The sequence below is a fragment of the Sus scrofa genome, chromosome 11 (assembly GCF_054392235.1).
Source record: "Sus scrofa isolate SSC_HxYL_T2T_F1_AM1 chromosome 11, Sscrofa_HxYL_maternal_Yorkshire_Landrace_v2.0, whole genome shotgun sequence".
Taxonomy (NCBI): Eukaryota; Metazoa; Chordata; class Mammalia; order Artiodactyla; family Suidae; genus Sus; species Sus scrofa.
The window spans coordinates 82,639,395-82,656,307 of NC_139393.1; the positions used below are offsets into that span (position 1 = coordinate 82,639,395).

The following is a 16,913-nucleotide window of genomic DNA, read 5'->3' on the forward strand; positions in this document are numbered from 1 at the left end:
CAGCTGACCCCAGCCCTATGACCCCCTCCCTCACCTGACCTTTAAAAATGCTTGGGAGAAGTTCCCGTCTGGCTCGGTGGTTAACGAACCCGACTAGCATCCATAAAGACGCGGGTTCGATCCCTGGCCTTGCTCAGTGGGTTAAGGATCCGGCATTGCCGTGAGCTGTGGTGTAGACTGCAGACTCGTCTCGGATCCCGCATTGCTGTGGCTGTGGTATAGGCTGGCAGCTGTAGCTCCAAATCAACCCCTAGCCTGGGAACCTCCATGTGCCACCAGTGCAGCCCTAAAAGGACAACAATAAATAAATAAAAATGCTTTGCTGAAAACCACCCATCCTTGTATGGCACCTGCAATAAATGTTGCACTTCCCTTCACCACAGCCCAGTGTCGGTAGATGGGCTATGCTGGGCACAGGTGAGCAGACCCAAGTTTGGTTCAGTAACTGTTATCCAATATTAATCTCTGAAAAATAGAGCTAGACTGTGTTTCTTCACTTATTTATGAGTCTTTTTGGTTTCATACTCTGAGCCACAAGATAATGATGTCATTACTAATTAGATACAGGTTTTTAATGGAAAATATTATTTATGCAACTCAGAAAAAAAAACTAGAATCATCTTTTTGCCGAGAGCAACAAGTGTCTTTAAATTTAGTCGAAGAAAAGGAGAAGCAGATTCCCAAGCCATGTTCTGAATGCTGTGCGGAGGATATTCTGTTCTAAGTAGGCATGTGAAGAGTCTGTCTGGACATGGGTTGAGCTGCTAAGAGACAGAAGGAAGTGTATCTTAGCCAATCAGCGGGTCTGTATTACCTTGTTTCCTGGGTATATTTTGACTAGTAACTGTATTCTATAGAAACTGTCACACTTAATTTGCTATAATTATGTTTTCTTTCATATCTTATTATTTACTCATCAGTGGGTTTTTGTTGTTGTTTAAACTTGTAGAATAGGGCATTTTGCTGTAATTATTTTTTGTTTGGCATCTCCTGTGTTTCCTTCAGCACAGTTCAAATATCCCTATAATAATGATTATTCCATTAAGTCATTCATTCCTCTGTGTTATTTGTTGAAGTCAAAAATTAACTCTCATTACACAATAGAGAGGGAGCTCGTGCTGTGATTCCCATTCGCAGGCAGCCCCAGCAGCACAGGCTCCAGCCCCCCCAGGGCTGCCTTACCCCCTCTGGCATGTGCCCCTCAGTCTCTACCACGTGGCCCCAGGGGCAGTATGGAAAGACAGACCCCACCTCTCCGGCCACTTGCCTGAGTCTCAAGGCCTCATGGTCCTCACAGACTTTGGTCCTTATGTTGGTATCTGGTGGCCTGAGAGGAAGCTGCTCTCCAGAATCCTAAATGGGAGCTCTCAGAGTTGTCCTCAATTGTTGAATATATCTCCTCCCCCCCCCCCCCCCGCTGCCCCCTGGCATCAGGATATTGGGCTCCCCTCACCTCCTCCCTGTTTCCTTGCTAAGGCCCCTCGGCTTTTCTTTCATCCCAACCATGTCACAGCCCCTACTTCTGTTCTGTCATAGGCGGAGCTGCCCTTCCTGCACATGGGAGAATTCTTAGGGCGTGTAGCGCGAGGCTTGATTGTTGGCAACGTTGATGAAAAGGGAAAGGAAACAGCAGTCTTGTTTGTTTGTTTTTGTCTTTTTGCCTTTTCTAGGGCCACTCCTGCGGCATATGGAGGTTCCCAGGCTAGGGGTTGAATCGGAGCTGTAGCCACCGGCCTATGCCAGAACCTCAGCAATGCGGGATCCGAGCCACGTCTACAACCTACACCACAGCTCATGGCAACACCAGATCCTCAACCCACTGAGCAAGGTCAGGGATCGAACTCGCAACCTCATGGTTCCTAGTCGGATTCGTTAACCACTGTACCATGACGGGAACTCCAGGAGACAGCAGTCTTTAGCCACACAGCACATGGGCTTACCCAGAGAATGATCTTGCTGGAAAATTCTATTTTTTTGCAGCAGAAACCATATATTTGTATTCCTTCTGTAACATTACTAATCTTCTCTGCAGGCAAATGAACCACCCGGGGCAACAAGGCCTCAATTCATGCATTAGTAAGAAAGACATTTCACAAAGACATGTTAATATGTCTCAGTTTTTTTCGCTGTTGAATAACTTGCATAGAAAATTTGCTGTGGATCTGTATTAGGTTAGGAAATTTCATATTCAAGGTGACGGAATATAACAGTGGGATAAAAACATATAAGTCCAGGGTGGGTTAAACACTAAACCACGGGAGAAACGTCTAGAGTGCTGTGATGCCTGAACGCCGAAAGATGGAAGGAGAACCTGGAAAACAGAGCTCCTCGGAAACTGGTCTTCATACCTCAGAATCGTGACGGGAGCATTGTTTAAAAATCAGCCGACAGGGACTCACCTCCCAGTTGGAAATTCTAAATCCATGAGTTTGGTTGGTGGGAGATTCTGCTTTTTAAGAAAGGCAAGTTACACTGATGATTTGTAATAAATTCCTTAAAGGAGAAAGTTCTCGGTCTACAAGAAGCACACGCAGTGACACACGCACTTACACACAAAGAAAATACACGTGCACGTATTTCTCCTGTCGACCCCGACTTCTAAAATCATCGTTTGTGTGAGAGGCACAGATTTTGTAGGCACCAAGGAAAAGTGGCCTTATGGATCCTTAGAGAAGAAATGGTTGTACAATATGCTGACTGCCCCAACACGGCTTATGTGAGAGTTAAGACAGTGGATCCCAAGAGTTCCCACCTCAAGGAAAAAAATTTTTTCTTTCCTTTTTTTATATCTATATGAGATGATGGATGTTAGCTGGGCTTATTGTGGAAATTATTTCACAATACATCTAAGTCAGCATTATGCTACACATCTTAAAACTTCTGTGGTGCTGTGTGTCATTATATCTCAGTCAAACTGGAGGAAAAGAAACCATTGGTTAAACCTTGGGCAACATTTTTGTTCCAGCACTAGAAGGTGGCCAAGCAGATTGAGAGGTGCTAAAAATATAAAATATATCGAGGTTTTCAAAGGCTTCCTATGAAAAAGTAATGAAAAATATTTCAGTAGTTTTTACATTAACTACTTGCTGACATGATAATGTTTTGGAAATCTGGAGTTAAAAAGAACGTATTCCTAAAACTGATTTCTCCTATTTACTTTCACTTTTTTAATGTTGCAATCAGAAAATTTTAAATTGCACATTGGCTCTCATTTACATCTTGCCTTATATTTCTAATCCTTCTAATTATGGTTACTTAAATAAAATTATGCTTTTCTTAGGATGTGTTGGATACATCTTTATGTCAATAAAAAAAAGCGTAACTGACAACTAAATAAAACAAGCAATATGCAAGAACAGTTTCATTCGGTGTTTTGGAAAAGATGTGTGCGTTAAAGTTCAGTCTAGATAACTAAAATTTTCTCTAGGCTTAGAAAGGATGAATTGTATTCTAAATAATTTTAATGTCTTTTTACATATATAGGTGAATATAATTGTACATGATTACATGAATAATCAAGTCTTATATCCTTTAAGTGCTTTTGTGCTCAGCTGTCCCTTTTCCCATATTTAATTCTCCATCCTCACCTCCACAGCATGTTAGGAAATGAGCCATCCAATTTATAGTCTTCATATTTTTCCATGCTCAGATAATCATATATGTATATTTATGTATTGGCATGTATGTGTGTAAAAGAATGTATGTGTTATTTTCTCTTTGCAAAAAATATAAATTCATATAATGCACGTTTTCCTAAATCTTCCTTTTTTATTTATAACTCTTTGTGGGCATCGCTCCAAGTCGAGAGATTTATACAGAACACACACACACATACACACGTATGTGTTATAAAAGATGTTATGAAATAAATATTGTTTTGCTTTTAAAAATAATATGCTGAATCATAGTTGTATGATAATGGTAAAAATAAATGAATCCCTGGCAAAGAGAACACTCTTGTTCTTTTCACGTTTTGCCAGGGTGTTGAGTGTAAAGCAACAGTCTACGACTTCAGTCACTGCTGGGGTAAACCAGTGATGGGTGGCCCTTGTGTCATTTTACTAACACTATTAATATACTTTTAGGGTTTTAGATGAAGCAGTGTAACTGTGGTATGGATACTCAATGTTTATTAACTCCCTATAAGATCTTGTTGACAATTATTCACTTACTAGAAAACATTAGATACCAAAAGCAAACTATGGTTGCATTGTTCTACAAGTTAAACTATCATAGAAGCTAGAACCAGATTGCTGAGTACTAAATTAAGATTGTTTGATGTAAAAAAAGACAACATCAAACTTACATAACTAATTAGAAATCTTTCCTGTGGGAACATAACAACTGGATGAAAGTATGTAAGCTGAAAGCAGAATGGATTCTGATTTAATCTCTCTTTTCTAACATACAGTAAATTTATGTGTGTCAGTCAGTTAAGGAAGAGTTATATTTTTATTGCATAGAAGAAGCAATAAATATAGGGCAGTTGTAGTTTTTTTCACACCAAGAAAATTGTGAATGTTTTCACATATGTCACCAAGATTTTACTTGTGCAGAAGACACAATATTGCAGATTTTCTTAAGGGTGCAATGCACTGTTGATTCAACAGACGTTCTGCTTATACCGTTTCACTAGAATAATATTTCTTCACTTATTTTGAGTTAATGGATTGACATTTGTTTCACGTTTCACTGTTGTTTCAATGTTAAAAATATTTTTTATTTTTAAAATTAATACCTGCATATTGAAGAAAATTTAGAAAATCCAAAAAATAATAAAGAACAGAAAACTAAAAACAATATGCAGAGTTCCTGTTGTGGCTCAGTGGTAATGAACCCCAACCAGTATCCGTGAGGACGCAGGTTCAAAACCTGGCCCTGCTCAGTGGGTTAAGGATCCAGCATTGTCGTGAGCTGCAGCATAGGTCACAGATGTAGCTCAGATCGGGCATTGCTGTGGCTCTGATTCCACTGCTAGCCTGGGAACCTCCATATGCTGCAGGTGTGGCCATACAAAAATTTTTTTTTAATTAAAAAAATAAAAGCAAAATATGCAGAAAAGGCATGTAGAATGAAATAAAACTCAGCTATAACTTCAAATTACAGAGATACTTTTTTATTTATTGAAATTATAACATGTAAACCATCTTTAAAATATCAATACGTTATGTGACATCATTAGTAAGATAGATTTGTTTTCTATATTGTACTTCATCCTGGGACACATCAGAAATGTCGAATCTTCATTCTGTTAATGGCATTATCCACCAGTGACAAGTTGAAGATTCGTCAACAGGGCAGTGATTACCTCAGTACATTAAAGCTGAATATTCGGTGTCCTGGAGCAACATGGATTGTAAACAAAAGTAGGTAAAAATTACGGTTTAGCTGAAGAAGCTGGTTGCTTCTATGACATTCACTCTTGAAATTTTTTAGAGGTTCCTTTTAGAATGAAACAGAATCTCAAATATTTTTATGTGTGTCTCAGTCAGAAGTTAATGGATTTAAACTTCAGGACCCCACTTATACAAGTTCCTTCCAATTCACTGCACCTGTGTTTTTATTTCTAACCTTGTGGGGGTTTTTTTCCCCCCTTAAAATGGGCTAACCACATTATGTAAGATTCAAGCCCCATAAAAATTGAATCCATCTCTAGTATCAGTTAAATATGTCTTTATTCAACTTTCAGCCTTAGAAAAAAATATTATCAATCATAAGTATCTTGCAAGGTATAAAGATATTAATTTTCCCTGGTACAAGCTGGATAAAGGATGCCAAGTTGCTAATTTATAGTGTTCTCTTAAAACATTTAATTTGCTTCTCCAGTCTAAACTTCCTTTGTTCCTCATTCAAAATTCTATTAAGAAATAACAACACAATTGTCTCAGACATCTGACTTCATGGCCCCTTTGCATATGTATATTCTTTTTGGCTTTTGTCTTTTTTGGGCCGCACCTGTGACATATGGAGTTTCCCAGGCTAGGGGTCTAATCTGAGCTACAGCTGCTGGCCTATGCCACAGCTACAGCCACAGCGACACCAGATCCCAGCCATGTCTGTGACCTACACCGCAGTTCACAGCAACGCCGGATCCTTAACCCATTGAACAAGGCCAGGGACCAAACCTGCATCCTCCTGGATGCTAGTCAGATTCCTTTCCGCTGAGCCATGACTGGAAATCCCTGCATATTTTTTAATTTAATCGATTTAATACTCCAAAGTTTTCAGATAGATACATGACAGATTCAGGGGGCAGTGGTTTTAGCAAAGAAATGGAAAGTCCATGCTGAAAGAAAATCCTATATTGGTTAAAATAAACTGTTAAGTTGGTATAATTCTCTAACTTCATTGAATTGTTTCCTAACTCCTTGGTTGCAGACAAGAGGCTGAAATACACCTTCCTGCAGTAAAGGTTTCGGTGCTGGGGCCACATCCTCACCCACAGATTTAACTGAGCACTCATGCTCAATAGTGGAAAATGTCCTGGACAGTGAACAGACCCAATAACATACGCAGCTTTGCTTTTCCCTAAATGCAATGTAAAGAATCTGGCATGTATATTATCCTCTAATTCTTCTGGGAACCAGATGGAATTCTGATATTTCATTGCCACCCTTTGGAAGATCAGTTTTCTAACCTCATTTCTCCATTTACTGATTTTATCATCAGTGCCATCTCTAATTCTCCAGTGCAGTTTTGATGGTTTCAGTAATCCTGGTTCTTTAGACACTTGTTATCTGTTTTGTCAGATTATAAATCCTTACCCTCAGTTACTTTGAGGAGAGCGAGGCAGTAGGATGCCCATTAATGACACTGATTTATTGTTCCCATAATCTCGCAGACTTAAAATAGAACTTATTAGCCAAATAATATATGCAAAGTTAATTTTGGGGAGGTGGTTTGGTATGATAGGAAAAATCTACATGCTAAGTAGATTAAATCCTTGCTCTGCTATTTACTTAACACTGAGCAAGTTACTTAACTTCTATTATTTTATTTCATTTTATTTTTTTTGTCTTTTTGCTATTTCTTTGGGCCACTCCCGCGGCATATGGAGGTTCCCAGGCTAGGGGTTGAATCGGAGCTGTAGCCACCGGCCTACGCCAGAGGCACAGCAACGCAGGATCCGAGCCGCGTCTGCAACCTACACCACAGCTCACGGCAACGCCGGATCGTTAACCCACTGAGTAAGGGCAGGGACCGAACCCGCAACTTCATGGTTCCTAGTCGGATACGTTAACCACTGCGCCACGACGGGAACTCCAACTTCTGTTATTTTAATTCCCTAAAGTGGAAATGATAATGTCAGCCTCCATGGGCTCCTTCCTCTTCGTTCCCTTTGTGGAGCCCAGGGAGGGAGTTAGAGTCTTGCGTCCAGCATCACCTCCTTGAATCTTTGGCTCTGTCTTCAAGGTGCTATGACTCTGGATATAGGACATGGGTCCCCAAAGCCCTGTCTCCTCCTCCTTGCCCCCCTCTTGGAATGTCTACCCTCCTGTAATCCACATGTGTTCCCCTCCCTGTTTATCCAGAGTAGTGGAAAGAATTATATTTCTGGTAATCTTCCCAAGTGCCTGGCGTTGATTAAATTGTCAATAATAATATTGTTATGCTATCAATATTTGTTATTCTTTCAGTAGATATTTCCTCATATTAGTTAAAACCCACATATTATGTCCAAATTTGAAGAGGAAACAGTGATACGGTTTTAAGACCAAGTTGAAATCACAAATTTTATTTTCTGGTCAAAAATTACTGTAGTTCTGGCAAGGCATGGGACTATTGCTTTCTCTGAGCAAAGGCTCTGAAGTGCTTCCCTTCGCCCCACGCCCTCTTTCCCCCACCGTGTTTCGGCATCTACAGAAGCCTGTCATGCTGGAAAATGCAGAATTATCCCAACCTGTCACCAGTGGCCAGATGTTAAGGTAGCTGTTCACTCTAAATGTCATTTATTAGAGAAAAGTACCGATGCCTAGGAATTGCATAATAAATGTAACTACAGTAAGTATTTTATTTTAAATATCATTTTCTCAAGGGAAATTTTAAGCAGAAAGGAACAAAGTAGATGACAAAGCCAAATAAATATTACATTAAATGAATGACTGTGTATAACAAAATCTCATGCAAAAGTTTATTTACTCATTTTATAATGAGCATATATGCCTGGATGTTATAAAGTGCTATTTTTATTCAATTTTTTCATTCATTTTTATTAAGTACAAGCATCTATACTATGTCATGCTCAGTGCTTGTCAGTTTATTTATCAGAGTATGTATTTGTGGGATCAGAAAATGTGATATTTTATCTACAGTGCACCTTTATAGATCTACCAAACTTTATGCTTGGGTCTTTCCTCTATCTAGTGAACCTCCTATGCCCTCACCCATTTTTTTTTCTCTCTACGCCTGAGTTTTTCTTGCGAATAAATAATAAATGACATTAAACTAATTTGTAAGTTACAACCAGTTTACAACATTATTGAGACAAGTTTGGGAAAAAAAGTGCGGTAAAAGATTGTTTTGTAGCAATTAGAAATGGTCGTTTTATACATTCATTCATTTTATGAACCAGTAGAAGACCAAGATATTATAATGTTTAAGAGTTTGGCCTTTAAATTTAGAGAGGGTCAAAATCCTAGCTAATAAAGTAACTTAAAATTTGACCCAAAGCAAGTTAACATCTCTAAGTTGCCTTATCTGAAAAATAACACAGGATGTGGGCGGTATTGTGAGAAAAGATGTTTGTATTTCTACACAGGGCTTAGCAAATTTTGCTAAAACTGGGACCTGAGATCAAAGCGATCCTTGGAGATTAATTGCTCTTTACTCTATTGACTGTGAAAGCTCTGGAGACTTACCTGACTCAGGAGTCACACGTCTGCATTCCAGGGTGGGGAGGTCCAGGACCACAGGACACCTTTATATTGTAAAACTGGAGACTACAGGCTTGTCACTTTTCTGGTGAGATTTATTTACATCCCAAAGGGTTAGAGTAAGAAGTTCCAAAGCAGACGCTGTACGGAGAGGGGAAAGAGACAGCCCTCTCCGTCCATATCCTAAGCAGGTAACATTTATTTTCTCTATTCCTCGCCTGCAGCACAGACCTCATGTGGTAGGACACTTGCACTGGCTTTCTTCTCAGTGGCCCAGAGGTAAGCAGGGAAACCACGTGCTCGCCATTTGCTGGGAGATGAGTAGTGAGAAATCTCCCTGTGATCCGAAACCCTCATGAGTACATTTGAGACAGAATTAGTAAAGAGGAATATTAAAACGTAATAGTTTGTTGTGAACATTAAATATTTTGATTCATGAAAATGCTTATCCTAGCATCTGGTACAGTCCAAGTCCTCAGTTACGGTCAGCTACAGTTATAACCTACGTCTTTTAAGCTCTTCTGAATGAAAGGTAATCTCTTGGGCACTGTGTTGTGGTAGATCCCATGGGAAACTGACATTATTAAAAGTTGACTGTACACATTACGTAAGTCCAGAATAGAACATTCATGAAGACTCATAGAAAAAAATCTGTGTCTCATTGATCTAGAGAGTTGTCTGTACACTTGTCTTTTCACAAGTGTGGTCGCATCTCTGTGAGGCTATAGAATGGGTCAGTTAATTGCCACTTTCATAATTTACACATAAGGGAACCTTGACACCAAATTAACCTAATTTCAAACCCTGATGTTACAAATGTTTCTATCAATAACACAATGCAGCAATAATAGTACTGCCATTTTCTTAGGATGTAGCTCAAACCAGTAAAATACCAAAGGAAAATATGGGACAGTAGGTGCACAGCTGTTGTTTAAACAGAGCAAGAAATCCCATTAGCAATCAGAACATTTTAACATCTAAAAGTGGTTCCAAGATAAATTTAAACATTTCTTTAAATACTCCATGCCTTTGAAAGTGATGAAAGATAAGTTAAACAAAAGAAGAATTAAAAGAACATGGGGTCTGAATATAGACAACCACAGGGACAAACACACACACACACACACACACACACACCCCTCAATTTTCATTTGTAAATAAAATAGTGACGTTTTAACTTAAGCACATAAAGTGAAATAAAACTCAGTCTGCCATTCTACAACCACATGTCTAAATAAATTTAGCCAGGGAAAATTAACACTCTTTTTCCCTCAAAGAAACCGAATCTAAACTGGTGGTGGGTGGTACCCAAAGCGAGTAGAAGACACAGGAAGAAGTGGGAATGATGTCTTGTCTTTGGTGCCATGCGTTTCAGCTGGCATCTGTTGAGCTAGCCATTGGCTTTTTTTAGTCTCTGGTTGTTTATCATTCAGGACTGGTTTGCAAGGTGCCTAGGGGACCTGTGACCCTTTCTGCTTTCGAGAAGGGGGTGATTTAATACTTCCATACCTCGCCGCAACCCAGGGAATTCTGTCCACCTCTCTGTGCCCCTTAACTTCCTCAGTTCTCCTTTAGAACCCTGAAAATTACCGTGTCTCTCTTGTGTGCCACAGGCCTGGGGCGGAATGTCGTAGAACTGGTTTCCATCCATCCTTGCTGACCCCCCACAGCTGTTCCTCTGAGTGCTCACTCCTCCCCGGGCTCCGCCTGGGACATAGGAAACCCAGGGCCTCCACTTTCAGACCCCACAGGCCTTGACACCCATCCCAGCTCCCGTGCCCCACTTCAGGGATCCCGTCCTCCTGGGCTCACCAGGTCTGCACACTTCCTCTTGGCCCCTGAGTCCCTCTTCCCTTAGCTCAGAGAAGCATGACTTGGTCTGGAGATGTGATGGCGAGGACATTTTTCGATATTTTCTTAAAGATAGGGATGGACATCTTTTTGCTGCTTTCTCCTATTTCAGGCTTTCCTCCAGGAAAAGAATATACCATATCTGGTTGAATGCTCAAAGGACAAGGAAGAGATAAATTCTAAGAAAAATAAAACCATAGAGATTTGGCATAGTCTAATAAACCGCAGGATGATGCCTGATGCAATCCAGCCTTCAGAATATGACACCAGAAAGATAGATGGCCGTCATTTTCAGGGTTTAGTTTGTTAAACAAGAGGGAAATTACCCCATATTTTAAAGAAAACTTACATAAATATTTAACGTCCTGTGTAAAAGCATGTTTCAAAACTAGCTGAGTGCCTTTTTAAAGTAATATTAATGATTAGCAACTGATAATTAGTTATAATCATGGATCAATATTGATTTAATTGTCACAAATATACTCACAAAAGATGAGATTTGGGAGTTTTTTGGTTTGTTTAGTTTTTTTAATGATTTTAATTTTTTCGATCATAGCTGGTTTACAGTGTTCTGTCAGTTTTCTACTGTACAGCAAGGTGGCCTAGTCGCACTTACACATATACATTTTTTTCTCATATTACCCTCCATCATGCTCCATCGTAAGTGACTAGATATAGTTCCCAGTGTTATACGGGAGGATCTTATTGCTTATCCACTCCAAATGTAATAGTTTGCATCTCTTAACCCCAGACTCCCAGTCCATCCCACTCCCTCCCCCTCCCCTTTGCCAACCACAAGTCTGTTCTCCAATTCCATGAGTTTCTTTTCTGTGGAAAGGTTCATTTGTGCCATATAATAGATTCCAGATATAAGTGATATCATAAGGTATTTGTCTTTCTGTTTCTGACTTACTTTACTCAGTATGAGAGTCTCTAGTTCCATCATGTTGCTGCAAATGGCATTATTTTGTTCTTTTTATGGCTGAGTAGTATTCCATTGTGTATATACACCACATCTTCTCAATCCATTCATCTGTCGATGGATGTTTAGGTTTCCATGTCTTGGCTGTTGTGAATAGTGCTGCAGTCAACATAGCGGTGAATGTATCTTTTTCAAGAAAAGTTTTGTCTGGATATATACCCAGTAGTGGGATTACTAGATCATATGGTAGTTCTATATTTAGTTTTCTGAGGTACCTCCATACTGTTTTCCATAGTTGTTGTACCAAGTTACATTCCCACCAACAGTGCAGAAGGGTTCCCTTTTCTCCACACCCTCATTTGTGGACTTATTAATGATGGCCATTCTGTCTAGTGTGAGGTGGTATCTCATGGTCATTTTGATTTGCATTTCTCTAATCATCAGGGATGTTGAGCATTTTTCCATGTGCTTGTTGGCCATCTGTATATCTTCTTTGGAGAAATGTCTATTCAGATCTTTTGCCCATTTTCAATTGGGTTGGTGGTTTTTGGTTTTTTTTTTTTTACAGAACTCAAACTAATACTTTTCCATAACTGAATCAGTAGCTAGGAACAAGTCCACCAATATGCACAAACTTATTTTCATGCAAATTTATCATTTCAAATCGCAACTACAGATTGCTGAATGGTAAATAAAGGTCCCTTTTAAATCTCAGAAATCCCTGTATTTTATTTCTCACATATTAAAGAAAGAAAATAAAACCTTATTGTTCACATTAGTCGACACATACCTTTTTAACTGTTTTACATGCATTAAAAAAAAGGAGCCTCCAAGTATGAACAGCACTTGAGAGAAATATCCCTTGTGTGAAAGCTGACCCTCCCAAATTATATGCCAAACATGAAATGCCTTCTATCAACCCTGGGCCCAGGGCACTCTTCTCTTGAAGTGTTTCCAGTTTTTCTGTGGTATCTTCTCAGAAATCATTCATCTGTTTTCTTTTGAAGTCACTAGAGTTTTAAATTTGTGAATTAAACATAACTGATCTTTTCAGAAAAGATAAAACTCTGCTGAAGTATTCTGCCATGTTTCACATGTTGGATTTTCACAGGATCAAATCCTGGGGAGCAAATGAATGATAAATTTGGTAAAATGCCATTTATTTATTTTTTATTTTTTTATTTGTATTTTTTTGTCTTTTTAGGGCCATACACATGGCATATGGAGGTTCCCAGGCTAGGGGTCAAATCTGAGCTGTGGCCACTGGTCTTCGCCACAGCAATGCCGGATCCCAGCCGCACCTGCGACCTACACCACAGCTTATGGCAATGCTGGATCCTTAGCCTACTAATGGAGGCCAGGGATGGAGCCTCTGTCCTCATGGATACTAGTCAGATTTGTTTCCCCTGAGCCACAACGAGCACTCCGCCATTTATTTTAGAATCTCTAACTGACTTCAATTGTTGGTATGTTTTCCCCCTAATTTAATAAGCAAACAACAAGAAAACCCTAGATATTTTAAATGTATTTTCAGAGTTGTGTGCTTTTGAAAAATTTGAAAATAAAATAGTTGCCCACATTTTTGGTTTTAATAAGGAAAACTAATCCAGGTAGCCATGTTTCTTTTCAGTTCCAAAAATTGTTGTTTGATTATCTTCTAATTTTTCTTATTAATAAGTGATAAATTCAACTTTGCTATTTTTCTAAAGGATTTCAAAGATTCACCAGGAATGTTAACATCTCCCTTACTTAAAAGTGTGTATTGATGGGTCAAAAAGACAATGTGATTTGCAGTTTCCTAGCTTAACAGCATTATATTTTCCAAAGAGTTATTTTCAGGGAGTATTTTGGGATGCAGAATCTTGAGTTGTTTATAAATATTTGGTATGTCCACATTGGCTGATATTAACTAAGGAAAGAAAGGAAGAAAGAGTAAATAAATAAACTTTAAGAAATAGTGATTGGAGATCTGGTGGTTCTGCTATATATTAAAGACCCTTAAAAAAAGATGTCCACTTGAGGTTAAGAAAGAATGATAGTTTTCAATACATTGGACAGTAGGTGGAAAAGGACATTAACTCTGAGAGGCAGGAAACAAAACAAAGGGTCCTATGATTCCCCCAGATTACTCTTTGGAAGGGGTTTCCAGGCAAGGTTTGAGGCTCAGAGAAGAAGGAGCTAGCCCATGAGCGAGAATTCCAGAGACCTCTCTCCAGCCCCTGGCTGGTCAGCCTATGGTTGTGAGAAAATACATGTGGTCAGGGGAACGAAAAAACACCAGAAGAGTTTAATGGTAATCGCATCCTGTATTTGGCCAGGTCCATGAATAGTGCCTGTTGACAGCAGCCAAAGTAGAAATCCCTGTGGTTCATGGGGTCCTGGGGAGAGTGTGCAGAGGGGCTTGTCTCATTAGTGGACAGGGACGGGTCCCAGACTCTTCACTGGTCGGGTTCTGCCTAACCAACGTTAAAACCAGTATCTGAAAGGATACCACTCTTTTCAAGCAACTTAACTATGTCTCAGAACACAGATGAGTCACACTTTCAGAGATATAAAATTATTCAGCCATGAAGAAAGGAAATTCATGATGTCCCGAATCAGATAAAAAATTACAATGGATACAAAGAAACAGTAAAATACGGCCCAATGGGGAGAAATACCTTCAACTCAGAGATGTAAAAATTAACGGACATTAGTACAATTATTGTAAGTCTATTTCCTATATTACAAAAGTTAAGTAGAGACAGAAGAGATGTGAAAAGAACTAAATCGAATTTCTACAAATTGGAGTTCCCGTCATGGCTCAGTGGTTAGTGAATCCGACTAGGAACCATGAGGTTGTGGGTTCAATCCCTGGCCTTGCTCAGTAGGTTGGGGATCCCACGTTGCCATGAGCTGTGGTGTAGGTCACAGCTGCGGCTCGAATCCCGAGTTGCTGTGGCTCTGGTGTAGGCCGGCGGCTACAGCTCCGATTCGACCCCTAGCCTGGGAACCCCCCTATGCCGCGGGTGGGCAGGGGACGGGGGCCAGAAAAGGCAAAAAGGACAGAAAAAAAAATTTTCTACAAACTATAATGTCAGAGATACAAAATATCACATTCACAGCAGGTTAGACATTTTAAAAAAGAAGATTGGAGAACTTAATAGCTAGCAATTGAAACTATCCAAAACGAAACACAAAGGAGAAAATTTTTTTACCACTTTAACCATGTTTAAGAGTACAGTCCAGCGACAGTAAGAGCATTCGCATTGTTCCCGCTGTGCAGCCGTCACCCCATCCATCTTTGCCATCCCGAACCGAAAGAGTGTAGACGTGCAGTAGCAATGCTCCTTTCGCCCCCTCCCGCCCCCCAGCGCCACCATCTGACCTTCTGTCTCGGTGAGGTGGGCTTCTCCAGTACTTCTTGCAGGTGTATTCATTCGATATTTGCCCTTTTGTGTCTAGCTCATTTCACGGAGCGCAGGGTCTTTAAGGTTCATCCATACTGCAGCATGTATCAGAATTTCGTTCACTTTTAAAGCCGAATAACTCTCCAATGTATGTACGTACCACATTTTATTATCCACTCATCTATTTTTGATGCTCGGATTGTTTCTCGCATCAGGGGCATACAAATATCTGTTCTAGTACCTGTTTTCAGTTCTTTTAGATATATAGCAGAAGTGATGTTGCTGGATCGTGTGGTGATTCTGTGTTTAATTTTTGAGAACTATCATATACCGTTTTCCACAATGAACTGCACCATTTTACATTCTCACTAGCAAAGCACAAGGTTTAGAAATTTTCCACATCCTAATCAGCGCTTCTTTTTCTCCATCTGTTTGATGCCTTTTCAATAAATGATATTGTTAACCACTCAATATCCATATCAAACAAACCTAATTATTTCCAGCATTTCCCTTTTCCCAAGGTAAATTTTTTTTTAAAAAATCTCGATTTTTCTAAGATTCCCTAGAAAATCTCAAAGATAACTTTATGTGTGGAAGATACATAGAAAAAAATTTCCTAAGTTTATGTATAAAGTATATCTATACAAACATAATATATAAAGTATAAGAAGGACAATTCCCTTGGTTAAGGTAGGATTACGCATGCCGGAGAAACATGCATAATTCTTGTCTACCTATTTCAACAATCTGACAATAACATATTTTAATGCAAACATAAAAAGTAACATGATTGCGAGGTACCTTTGCTCATTCGAAATTACATAATAATTTTTTATTTTTAATAGTCAGTGGTATAGTAAAGCCAACACTATGATAAATTCTTCAGGTGAGATGCAGAATCTCACTACTGCTCAGGAGGGTCTGATGTCTTGTGAATAGCTAATTCTTGAAGGTCATCGTTGAAAAGCTGAGGTAGGGAAACAACAGGAATTAAGTTACCTGAATGATAGCTGACTATGTCAAGTGTAAGCTCAGTGAGGTCACTTTGGCTTATTGTGTAAAATGTCTTAGACAGTGGGCCTTGAGTGAAGCTCTGAAGTTTTGAGGGAGATGCTCCTGGTTCCTGGGAAGTTAATGAATTCCATCTCTCCAAAAACTTGTCCATATTTATGATATTATTTTTTTCTCCTTTGCCTGATTGCCTTTTTAAAATGTTTAGTCCTAAAATAACTTAAATTCTTTGGACTTTTTTTGTTTTGACATTCTCATTTTGCAGCTGCTGAGTATTGAATTGTCTCAGCCAGCTGAGGGAGTCTAAACTGCATGTTATACATAGCATTACTTAAGTAGACTTTGTTAACGGTTCTGCTAAAATAATAAATTTGCATGAGGTAATAATTAACACTCTGCAGAAGAGAAACCACTTATAAGTGTGGTCTTCAGGAGAAGCCTTTATTTCAAATAAATAAATAAATAAAATTTCCCTGCAAGCATATATGAATGTCAGGTCAGATATTTTAAATCTTGATTCTTGGTTTGAAAAAATACAGGGCACTTATCCATTGGTGGTGGTGTGTTTATATGTTAATTTACCCTTGTAAGGCATAAAATTTTAAATTCACTTTATTCCAGTCATTTACATATAAAGATAAAATAATACTCAAGTTACCAAAGTCCAAACATCCCAGGGAAACATATGTAGGCAATCTTTTCATAATTTAGGAGCCTGGATTAAAAACAGAAAAATTGTTTCCCACCCATTTGAGAATTTGTGACATGATATAGACAGAGCCTAAATTGCGCTTCTTTAAAATGGTGCCATGTCCATTCCTTTCTTCACCATCCAGTTCCTGGGAGCCCAACAGGTGTCAGAGACCT

The 16,913-nt window shown here is 39.1% G+C and overlaps 1 protein-coding gene across 1 annotated transcript in view; it reads left to right on the forward strand.

The window, feature by feature from the left end:
- Positions 1–16,913, forward strand: part of LOC146398720 (uncharacterized) — a 44,552-nt gene that overhangs the window by 24,155 nt on the left and 3,484 nt on the right. Inside the window, exons 5-6 of the mRNA XM_084982495.1 lie at positions 8,759–8,961; positions 9,098–9,152. The gene's annotated coding sequence lies outside the window, so the exon portion shown is untranslated. The remainder of the gene's footprint in view (positions 1–8,758; positions 8,962–9,097; positions 9,153–16,913) is intronic.